The sequence below is a fragment of the Sarcophilus harrisii genome, chromosome 4 (genome assembly GCF_902635505.1).
Source record: "Sarcophilus harrisii chromosome 4, mSarHar1.11, whole genome shotgun sequence".
NCBI classification, from domain to species: Eukaryota; Metazoa; Chordata; class Mammalia; order Dasyuromorphia; family Dasyuridae; genus Sarcophilus; species Sarcophilus harrisii.
This window is the reverse complement of record NC_045429.1, coordinates 386,589,953-386,602,109: the sequence shown is the minus strand read 5'-3', so window position 1 is coordinate 386,602,109 and position 12,157 is coordinate 386,589,953.

Sequence of the window (12,157 nt, the reverse complement as noted above, 5' to 3'; positions counted from 1 at the left end):
ATATATATATATATATATATATATATATATATATAAAGTCATGCAATACATATTCCTATATTGGTCATTTTCAAGGGGAAAAAGAAAGAGGAAAAATATGCTTTAGTTTGTACTCTGAGTCTATCAATTCCCTAATCCCTGATTTTAAATATGAGGAAGATGAGGTCCAGGGTAGGTAAGAAGCTGCTCAAAGTTTTGCAGAGCTCCTAAGTGATAGACAGTGAAGCTCAAGTACACAGACTTCAAAGCTCTCACTCTATTATAGTGTACCAAGTTCCCTGTTTCCAAACTCTTAGGTGCATGGCCCTAAAATAAACCAAAGACTCAGAACCCAAACTTCTGATTCTGTGCTTAGGATCCTCTCATAAGGTATTAAATTTAATATTCTTATTATGGCATCTTATTATAGCATCTCTTATCTACAAGACACTAAGAGCACATGGGAATTTTTAAACATCAATTCAAAGTCATCTCCCCATTCATGTGAAATAAGTGGGTGCCAAGGTATCCAGCTCAAATACTAAAAATCTCAGTGATCTTGGTGAGGGCAGCCTATCTATGCCCTCTCATCCTGTGTGCATTGGACACAAACAATGAGTTCAAATCTGGCCCTAAACACTTACTAGTTGTGTAACCTTGGGCAAGTCACCCTAATTCACCTCAATTTCCTCATCTGGAGAATGAGCTGGAGAAGGAAAGTGAAAGAAAGCCTGAAAGAACAGAAGTGAGTGCAAGGGATAATGTTGTAAAAAATTACCCAGGCATGGGTTCTGTCAATAAAAAGTTATAATTATTTTTAAAAAACCAATACTGCTTGCATACGACCAAGCAACTACTATGTTTAAAGATTATAGATCTAGGAATACTATATCTTGTGGAGCAAAAGAGCTGAGGTTATGACCAAGGGTAACATACCCAATAAAATTAAATATAATCCTTAATGGAAAAAAATGGACATTTAAAAAACTGAAAGATCCTTAGTTATTTATCACAAAACAGCAAAACTTAAAGAAAAATTTAACATATGATATCCAGGTGAAATACAAACGTTAAGTAAGGATCAATTAAAAGAGATTCAATAAAGTCAATTCATTTATTTCTTATCAGTTCTTTTATGAAAAAAAAAAAAGAAAGAAAGCCTGAAAAGAGGTCATGAAGAGAGGAATATGATTGAACTGCCTGTATCGACATTAAGATGACAAATTACATTCCACTAAGATTGTTGTATTCAATGTCTCATAAGTATACAGCTATATCAGTGAACTGTTGTTATTAAAAAGAAAAGTTTTTATATTCAGGAGGGAGCTTGGAATTTAACATTTTGTTCTTTCCTGAAGGTAATTTCATCCCCCTTTATTTCTCAGTTCTAGATCCACTTGGGTACTCTAATTTCCACAGTGTCAAATGTGGTTATCCATGTCAGATGCATGAGAAAACTTTGGCAATAAACATTTTTCATCCACTTGCTCTTTTTAGTTTGGATGGTCAAGTCAAACACTTGAACATGATTATAGATCACTTCCAGAAGGCTTTTCAGTGTTCTAGGATTGGATTCAATCAGCACAGATTAATCTGCAAGCAGGGGCATGTGGAAGATACCATATCTAGAAAGGAGCTCTCTTAAATCTTTATTCTGCACGTCATTCTGTGATATCAATCAAAATCACATTGGGAGTCCTTACGGATTCCTTTTCTGTGTGTCTCTTTAACTCCTTTGTATATATTAAGCTATGAAATTGCACAGTTGATTCTGGATTTCTCTAAATTTGAAAATCATGCCCCCTTTACTAATTATATCATCCTGGAACTTCTCTCAGCATCTGGATCTCCTCCTCCTGAATATCCTACCAAGACTGCATCCTGCTTACCCTAGAATACACACTCTGCAAAATCCTTTGCACTTACTCCATTGATGAGAGATACCGTTGTATGAAGGGACCTAGATCAGCCTGCCTTGCCTCCCTGAGTTTTTCTGGACTTGAAAATGATGCCCTATCCTCCTGTACCCTCATCTTCCCATCCTTGTTCCCCCCCCACACACACACACACACTTTTTCAGATCTCTTTTCTCTATTATCCTCCATCCCCACCCCAGAATGTAAGCTCAGTAAGGGAAAGAACTTTCTTTTTTGCTTGTATTTGTATCCTGAAATAGTGCCTAGCACATAGGAAGTGCTTAGTAAATTCTTATTACTTTCTCCTTTCAGTCTCTCTGCCTAATTTTTTGCCAGAATTGGTTCAGATTTGGGCTGGATAATGTCTCACTAAACCTAGTGAAATTCTCCATTTTCTTTGGGCAAAATTAAACAGGACTTAAACTCAGGTCTTCTGGGTTCCATTGGCAGTTCTCTATCTAGGCACAGAACTATATCACATTTCATTCTTTTCTCTCTCCTCCTCCATTACTAGCAACTTTGTGTGTGCTGAGTATAATGACTAGAGGCTGAGTCTCGGTCATTCATCTCTGTCATTACGAGACTATTCTCTGTCCTACTATGTGTGTGGCTGTATTATGGCTGTGAATGCTAGGTAGAGGAGAAGGGTGATATATTGGTGAATATTTACCAGATCTACAAGAGAAAAAAAAGTATGCATAACACATTTTTAGGCTTAATCTACATTATTAGTACTTCTCCATTATTTTCTTAACTCTATACAATCAACAAAATAATAGATCAATTTTATAGGTTTTTTAATAGGTTTTATAGGTTGCTGATTTTTCAGGTGTAAATGCTCACACTGAAAATTTAATTAGTGGCTTTCTAGTCTGAATTGGCTCCAGCACATTCCTGGTGATGGTCTATTTGGAGAAGGAAAGGGCTTCTTTCCTCCCTTTCTTTTATGCTTGTGGAGGAGGTAGCAGTTGGGTCCTTCAGGGTAATCTGACTTCCTGTGTCTCTCTCTGTCCTTTCTGTTTTTTCTGTCCCCTCCCCTAAAGCATTTCCAATCTGGGCTCTCAAAAATAATAATGTTAGCATAGACTCAAATGCCCTCGTGGCTCCTGGCATTCCTCTTGGCAACTCCTACCCCTCCCAAATCTCTGATGTTCACAAGACCAATTCTTATAGCAGGTTAGGGACAGGTGTGTTAGTGTGTGTGTGTGTGTGTGTGTGTGTGTGTGTGTGTGTGAGAAATAAAAATATCATGAGAAAGATGGTTTCATTCTCTCTTTATTTCAGTATTAAGTTGGCACTCTTTAATATAATAGCCCATAAAGGGCATTAGGACTGTAAGACACTGTGGGTAACAAATAGCCTGTGAGGTATGAGCTACCTTTTAAAGATGAAAAAGCAAATCCAAAGAAGTTAATATATATCACACTGCCTTTCAAGATGCTGCAATTCAATAATTCTCAGCTCAGTTCTTCCTTCTGCCCTTGGCTACAGATCCCACATCTATCCCAACCCTTTCTATCTCCTCACTCTTCCATTCACATTTTAGTATAACTTGCTTTCCCCATCCCCATCTGTTTTTATTCCCTTTCATCTCCAATAGTTTTGGAAAGTGTTTCCCTGTCGTTCCCCACACTGTCTCCATCCCTATAATCATCTGTCTTGTTAAGGAAGCAGAGGGGTAATTCAGTGGATTGTTCTGTAATTGGAAGTCAAGAAAACCTGGGTTTTCAAATACTGCTTCAGATACTAGCTGATCTTGAGCAAATCATTTAATCTGTTTGCCTCAGTTTCCCCAACTGTAAAATAAATACTAATAGCACCTAGCTCATAAGGTTGTTGTGTGACTCAAATGAGATAATAATTGTAAGACACTTGCCACAATGCCTGGTAGGCACCATATAAATGTTAGCTATATTATTATTATTAAATGAGATGAAACAAGTAAAAATCTTTGTTAACCTCAAAGCAATACATAAATGCATTATTATTAAGCTGACCAGGCCACTTCTGCACACATTCCTGCATGAATTAAATTATTAACCAATCTTTTGTTCTACTCTCCCCTCTCCAATCCATACTTCATATCCCTACTAGAATAATCTTTCTTTTTAAACTGGTCATTCTATTTTTCTGTTCAAAAAATCTTTGGGGTATTATTATAGCTGACCAAGTCAGCTATATAATAAAGCTAATAAAGCACAAACTTCTGTGCCTGGCATTCTAGGCTTTCTGCAAATGGGCTACAGCTTTCTTTTCCAGACTTTGCATATTTCCCTTTTAAAAATTCCTTTCTGGGGGAAGTTAGTTGGTATAGCGCATAGAGCATTAGGCCTGAAGTCAAGAGGACCTGAGTTCAAGTCTGGTCTCAGACACTTAACACTTACTAGCTGTGTGACCCTGGGCAAGTCACTTAACCCCAATTTCCTCAGGAAAAAAAATCTTTTTCTAATTGAACTAGCTTACTAGGCATTCCCAAAGTAGATCTGGTATCCCTTGTCACCAGACATTGGTACAGATTCTTCCCAAGGCAGCATAAGTCACATCACAGCAGCACCCCAAAGGCCAGCTCAGACTAGTTTGAAATTTTCAGGGTGAACATTTTTACCTCAGTATGTACTATCAATCAGAGTTTATTTTATTATTTTGTTGATCATCTAGACATTAAAAAGTGATACAAAAAATGTTAATAATACATATGAGATTTAAAAAGTATGTGGTACAAAAGCATTTGACAAAAGCCAGCATCCATTCCTATTAAAAACACTGGAGAGTATAGTAATAAATGGACTTTTCCTTAAAATAGTCAGTAGCATCTATTTAAAACCATCAGCAAGCATCATATATAATGGGTGTAAACTAGAACCATTCCCAATAAGATCAGGAGTGAAACAAAGTTGCACACTTTCACTGTTATTATTCAGTATTATATTAGAAATGCTAGCTTTGGCAATAAAAGAAGAAAAAGAGATTAAAGGAATTAGAGTAGATAATGGAGAAAACCAAATTATCACTCTTTTCAGATGACATGATGGTATACTTAGAGAACCTTAAAGAATCAACTAAAAAACTACTAGAAACAATTCACAACTTTAGCAAAATTGCAGGATGCAAAATAAATCCACACAAATCATCAGCATTTTTATATATTACCAATAAAGTCCAGGAGCAAGAAATACAAAGAAAAATTCCATTCAAAATAACTTTCACTAATATAAATTATTTGGGAATCTATCTACCAAGACAAAGCCAGGAATTATATGAATACAACTATAAAACAATTTTCACACAAATAGAGTCAGGTCTAAACAATTGGAAAAATATCAAGTTCTCTTGGATAGGTCGGGTGAATATAATAAAGATGACAATACCACCTAAACTAATCTATTTATTTAGTGTATACCAACTCCCAAGAAATTATTTTACTGAACTAGAAAAAATAACAACAAAATTCATCTAGAAGAACAAAAGGCCAAGAATTTCAAGGGAATTAAAGAATAAAAAAAAATTGAAGGTTGCCTAGTTATACCAGATCTAAAATTACATTATAAAGCAATGGTCATTAAAACCATTTGATACTGGCTAAGAAATAGACAAGTTGATCAGTGGGATAGATTAGGTTCACAAGACAAAATAGTCAATAATTATAGAATCTAGTGTTTGACAAACCCAAAGACAACAGCTTTTGGGATAAGAATTCACTATTTGAAAAAAACTGCTGGAAAAATGGGAAATTAGTATGGCAGAAACTAGGCACTGACCCACACCAAACACCATATATACCAAGATAAAGTCAAAATGGGTTCATGATCTAGACATAAAGAATGAGATTATAAACAAATTAGAAGAACATAGGGTAGTTTACCTCTCAGATTTGTGGAGGACAAAAATATTTGTGACCAAAGAGGAACTAGAGATGATTACTGATGATAAAATAGATAATTTTTATTATATTAAGTTTAAAAGTTTTTGTACAAACAAAACTAATGCAGACAAGATCAGAAGGGAAGCAATAAACTAGGGAAATACTCAAAGGTTCTGATAAAGACCTCATTTCTGAAATATATAGAGAACTGACTCAAATTTATATGAATCAAACCATTCTCCAATTGATAGTCAAAGGATATGAATAGACAATTTTCAGATGAAGAAATTGAAACTATTTTTACTCATATGAAGGAGTGTTCCAAATCACTCTTGATCAGAGAAATGCAAATTAAGACAACTTTGAGATACCACTACACCTGTCATATTGACTAAGATGACAGGAAAAGATAATGTGAATGTTGGAGGGAATGTGGGAAAACTGGGACACTGATGCATTGTTGGTGGAGTTGTGAACAAATCCAACCATTCTGGAGAGCAATTTGGAACTATGCTCAAAAAGTTATCAAACTGTGCATACCCTTTGATCCAGCTTTGCTACTACTGGGCTTATACCCCAAAGAGATCTTAAAGGAGGGAAAGAGACCTGTATGTGCAAGAATGTTTGTGGTAGCCCTTTTTGTAGTGGCCAGAAACTGGAAACTGAGTGGATGCCCATTAGTTAGAGAATGACTGAAGGAATTGTGGTATAGGAATGTTATGGAATATTATTGTTCTGTAAGAAATGATGAGCAGGATGATTTCAGAGAGGCCCGGAGAGATTTACATGAATTGATGCTGAGTGAAATGAGCAGAACCAGGAGATCATTGTACACGGCAACAACAAGACTATATGATGATCAATTCTGATGGACGTGGCTCTCTTCAACAATGAGGTGATTCAAACCATTTCCACTTGTTCAGGAATGAAGAGAATCAGCTATACCCAGAGAGAGCACTGTGGAAACTGAGTGTGGAACACAAATAACATTTTCACTCTCTCTGTTGTTATTTGCTTATATTTTGTTTTCTTTCTCAGGTTTTTTTTTTTCCTTCTTGATCCGATTTCTCGTGCAGCAAGATAACTGTATAAATATATACATATATACACATATATTGGATTTAATATATAATTTAACATATTTAACATGTATTGGGGATGGGGTTGGGGGGAAAGAAGGGAAAATTTGGAACAGAGAGTTTTGTAAGAATCAATGTTGAAAAATTACCATGTACATGTTTTGTAAATAAAAAACTTTAATAAAAAATAAATATAAAAAGATAATAAAGGTCTCATTTATAAAATAAAAAAGTATGTGTTACACATGTGTTTCCCCCCCACCCAGAATTAATTGTTAAATATTTACTAGCACATCTCTACATGTGTCACAAAATACAACAACTACTCCTGTTCCCAAGAACAGACAATGAAAATACTTTTTCTTCGTCCCCCCCACTCCTATTTTTTATGTTATGGAAAAGCTTGTTTTATTACATAAAATAAAAATAAAGAGGTGGGGAAGACATTTTTCTTTTCTTTTTTCCTTTTTTGTAAAATAATAGCTTTTTATTTTCAAAATACGTGCAAAGATAGTTTTCAAAGTTTACCCTTGCAAAACCTTATGTTCCAAATTTTACTTCCTCCTTTCTCTCCCTCCCCTCTTCTAGATAGTAAGAAATCCAATAAATGTTAAACAGGGAAGGTATTTTTCTTTTTTTATTATATAATTTATTTTTAAGATGATATGTTGTAGAACATTTGTTTATCATGAAGTGCATTTCTTTATCACTAATTCCCCATACCACTGAAAACACAGGATTGGCATACACTATTTTTTTTTAATTTAATAGCCTTTTATTTACAGGTTATATGTATGGGTAACTTTACAGCATTGACAATTGTCAAACCTCTTATTCCAATTTCTCCCCTCCTTCCCCCCATCCCCTCCCCAAGATGGCAGGATGACCAGTAGATGTTAAATATATTAAAATATAAATTAGATACATAATAAGTATACATGACCAAACTGTTATTTTGCTGTACCAAAAAGAATCAGACTCTGAAATATTGTACATTTAGCCTGTGGAGGAAATCCAAAATGCAGGTGGGCAAAAATATAGGGATTGGGAATTCAATGTAATGGTTTTTAGTCATCTCCCAGAGTTCTTTCTCTGGGCGTAGCTGTTTCAGTTCATTACTGCTCCATTGGAAATGATTTGGTTGATCTCATTGCTGAGGATGGCCAGGTCCATCAGAACTGGTCATCATATAGTATTGTTGTTGAAGTATATAATGATCTCCTGGTCCTGCTCATTTCACTCAGCATCAGGTCATGTAAGTCTCTCCAGGCCTTTCTGAAATCATCCTGTTGGTCATTTCTTACAGAACAATAATATTCCATAATATTCATATACCACGATTTATTCAGCCATTCTCCAATTGATGGGCATCCACTCAGTTTCTAGTTTCTGGCCACTACAAAGAGGGCTGCCACAAACATTCGTGCACATACAGGTCCCTTTCCCTTCTTTAGTATCTCTTTGGGATATAATCCCAGTAGTAACACTGCTGGATCAAAGGGTATGCACAGTTTGATAACTTTTTGAGCATAGTTCCAAATTGCTCTCCAGAATGGCTGGATGTATTCACAGTTCCACCAACAATGTATTAGTGTCCCTGTTTTCCCACATCCCCTCCAACATTCCGCATTATCTTTCCCTGTCATTCTAGCCAGTCTAACAGGTGTGTAGTAGTATCTCAGAGTTGTCTTAATTTGCATTTCTCTATTACTGTTCTGTAAGAAATGACCAACAGGATGATTTCAGAAAGGCCTGGAGAGACTTACATGAACTGATGCTGAGTGAAATGAGCAGGACCAGGAGATCATTATATACTTCAACAACAATACTATATGATGACCAGTTCTGATGGACCAGGCCATCCTCAGCAACGAGATCAACCAACCAGCTATGCCCAGAAAAAGAACTCTGGGAGATGACTAAAAACCATTACATTGAATTCCCAATCCCTATATTTATGCACACCTGCATTTTTGATTTCCTTCACAAGCTAATTGTACAATATTTCAGAGTCTGATTCTTTTGTACAGCAAAATAACGTTTTGTCATGTATACTTATTGTGTATCTAATTTATATTTTAATATATTTAACATCTACTGGTCATCCTGCCATCTAGGGAGGGGTGGGGGGTAAGAGGTGAAAAATTGGAACAAGAGGTTTGGCAATTGTTAATGCTGTAAAGTTACCCATGCATATATCCTGTAAATAAAAGGCTATTAAAAAAAATAAAATAAAATAAAACATTACATTGAAAGGAAAAAAAATTTGCATTTCTCTGATTAATAATGACTTGGAGCATCTTTTCATATGGCTAGAAATAGTTTCAATTTCTTCATCTGAGAATTGTCTGTTCATATCCTTTGACCATTTATCAATTGGAGAATGGCTTGATTTTTTTATAAATTAGAGTCAATTCTCTATATATTTTGGAAATGAGGCCTTTATCAGAACCTTTGACTGTAAAAATATTTTCCCAGTTTATTGCTTCCCTTCTAATCTTGTCTGCATTAGTTTTGTTTGTACAAAAACTTTTCAGTTTAGTATAGTCAAAATTTTCTATTTTGTGATCAGTAATGATCTCTAGTTCTTCTTTGGATATAAATTCCTAGGGAAGGTATTTTTCAGTGACTAGTTTTGATTCTGAGTTTTACTTAATATTTTTTTTCTTATAAAGGATGATGCAATTGGAGGCTGATAGGGATATCAGAAAATAGCTAGCATTCTAACCAATAACCAAAAAGTATTAATCAAAAACTTCTTTTAAAAAGAACTAGAACAATCATCTATGTTTACTTCTTTGTGACCCCATGAACCACAGCAAGCCAAGCCCTTCTGTCCTCCACAACGTCTCAAAGTCTGTGGGAGCCTAGGCTCGTTTCTTCTATGACACTACCTATCCATCTCATTCTCTACCATCCCCTTCCCTTGCCTTCAATCCTTCCCAACATCAAGGTCTTTTCTAATTAGTCCTGTCTTCTTGTTATGTGACCAAAATATTTCAACTTCAGCTTTAGTATTTGACCTTTCAGTGAATAGTCTGAATAAAGTTCTTGAGGCTGGATTTAACTCCTGGCCAGGTACACTATCCATTAAGCCCCAGCTTTTTAAACTGTGGGGTTGCATAACTGAATGTGGAGGTCACAAAATTATGATTTATTATCAGTAAATTTTTATTTGTATACCTGTTTTATATATGCATATATCCAGAGTCACATAAACATTTCTCGGGTGAAAAGGAGTCATGAGCTGCCCACAGAGGAATTATTATTATTCCCATTTTACAGTCGAGGCAAACAGAAAATAAGTGAAACATAAACGTCTCAGGTTTTCTTGATTCCAAATCCCATACTCCATGTGTATTGTGCTACCTAGCTGTTGTATATTCATGTAGATCAAATCCCACCAGTGTTTTTCTATTTAAATGTTAAAATTTTCATTGTGGCTTTTATTTATTTACTTAGTATCAACAATTAGAAACATTTTAATATCTGAAGAAGAGCAAGAATTGTCATAGACTTGTCTGATTCTTGCCTGTGGTCTTGGGCAACATTCATTAAACAGAATGAAGGAGGTGATAGTCTCTCTGTATTCTTCCCTGGTCACACTATGCTCACCCTTCATTTTTATCTGTGACAAACTGGACTACATTTCTTACAGAGGAGCATGGGAGTATAGGATAACATGCCACAGGAAAATCATTTGAAGGAACTAGGGATGTTCAGCCTGGAGAAAAGCAGGATGGAGGGACAGGAGGAATAGGATATCTGGTCTCAAGTTTTAGAAATTTTGACTGTCATATAGATTAGATTTGTTTTACTAGTCTCCAGAGGGCAGAATGAGAAATAATTGGGTGAAGTTACAGAATGGTAATTCAGTCTTGATGTAAGACAATCTTAACAATTTTCTGGACAGGATGAGAGTCAGCTCATACATAGAGTAGGAAGGTATGAGAATGCAAGCCTCATGACCCAATCTGGAGGTTCCTCTCTGTATTGAAGGTAGAACCAGAACTAAATTCAATCTTGCCTATGTTCAAGAAGAGTCACTAGTGTATCTATAAGCATTTAATTAAGTGCTTTCTCTGTAGCAGGCACTATACTTGGTGATGAGGGTACCCAAGACAAAAGTGAGACAGTCCTCTCAGAACTTACTTTCTACTCTGCATCCGAATACTTGTCTCAGCCTCAGTACTGTGCCACAAGTTAGATTTCCAGCCATTGTGGTAGTTTTGTCTTAACTAACTAGACTAAGTTCCTTGAGGGCAAGAGCCCGATGTAGTTACTTACCTGTATATTTACCTCCATTGTCCTCTCATTCTTATTTTTTTATTGCTACTTGTCTGGTATTCCTTTCTCTATTCCTCCCTTCCCATCATGGACACGGGCAGCTAATACTTTCTTCACAAAATTAAACTACACCATCTAAGAACTATGACTATTTTCTTTAGATGCCAGAGCTTAGGTATACCATAAGAATGCTAAAAGGGATCCTTTTCTGAAGAATAAGCAAATTGATTGAAATAAATAAAGGAAGAAAGGAATAAGAGTTCATAAGATTATAGATTTAGAGCCAGAAGGATTGAAGCAATCAAATTCTTTTTATAGAATAAGATAGAATGCTTTCATTCTAATTCACATGGTGTTGAAAAATCATGAAAGTATGTGAACTGGGTCCACTACAAATCAAGTTTACATAGTCTCAACATAGCAAAGCAATCCTTTTATACCTCCAAATCAATTCAGTATCCCACTCCCCCACAGTAGTTTTTCCAAACTTTTGCAGCCCTCATCAAGTTTCCCATAATACCTCTTCCCCCAACCTCTTAGCTGAGAATATTTCATAGAAACAACTGAGTCCATTCACCAAAAACTCCCCCTTCTCAGTCCTCATCCTTCATCATTTTTTTCCTTTTCTTTTTTTTTTTTTCTTTTATTCTTTCTCTACCTCTTCCACCACTTTCAGTCTGCGGTAGTCTACACAAGTGATTCTATTTCATCCTATCTCCCCCAGTAAAGGAGTTTGGACCTTAAAGTTACTTCCCCTAGACTAATAATATCTAAAGGATTAGATAAATATAATTCTAACGCAGAACCCTCCTCTTTCCAGACAGCAGAGTAGCCAGCCTCCGACCCCAACCTCTCGCTCCTTTTCCTAGCAGAAATCAGTCTCTTCCCCTTAGGAGAAAGGTAGAAAAAAGAGACATTGAAGACATTCTGGTGTCACTATGAGTCACACAACATTCTACATTATACTTAAAAACTATCACTTGATCCCATCATGTCTGCTAGCTATTGTCCCATATCTCTGTTCTCTTTCATAG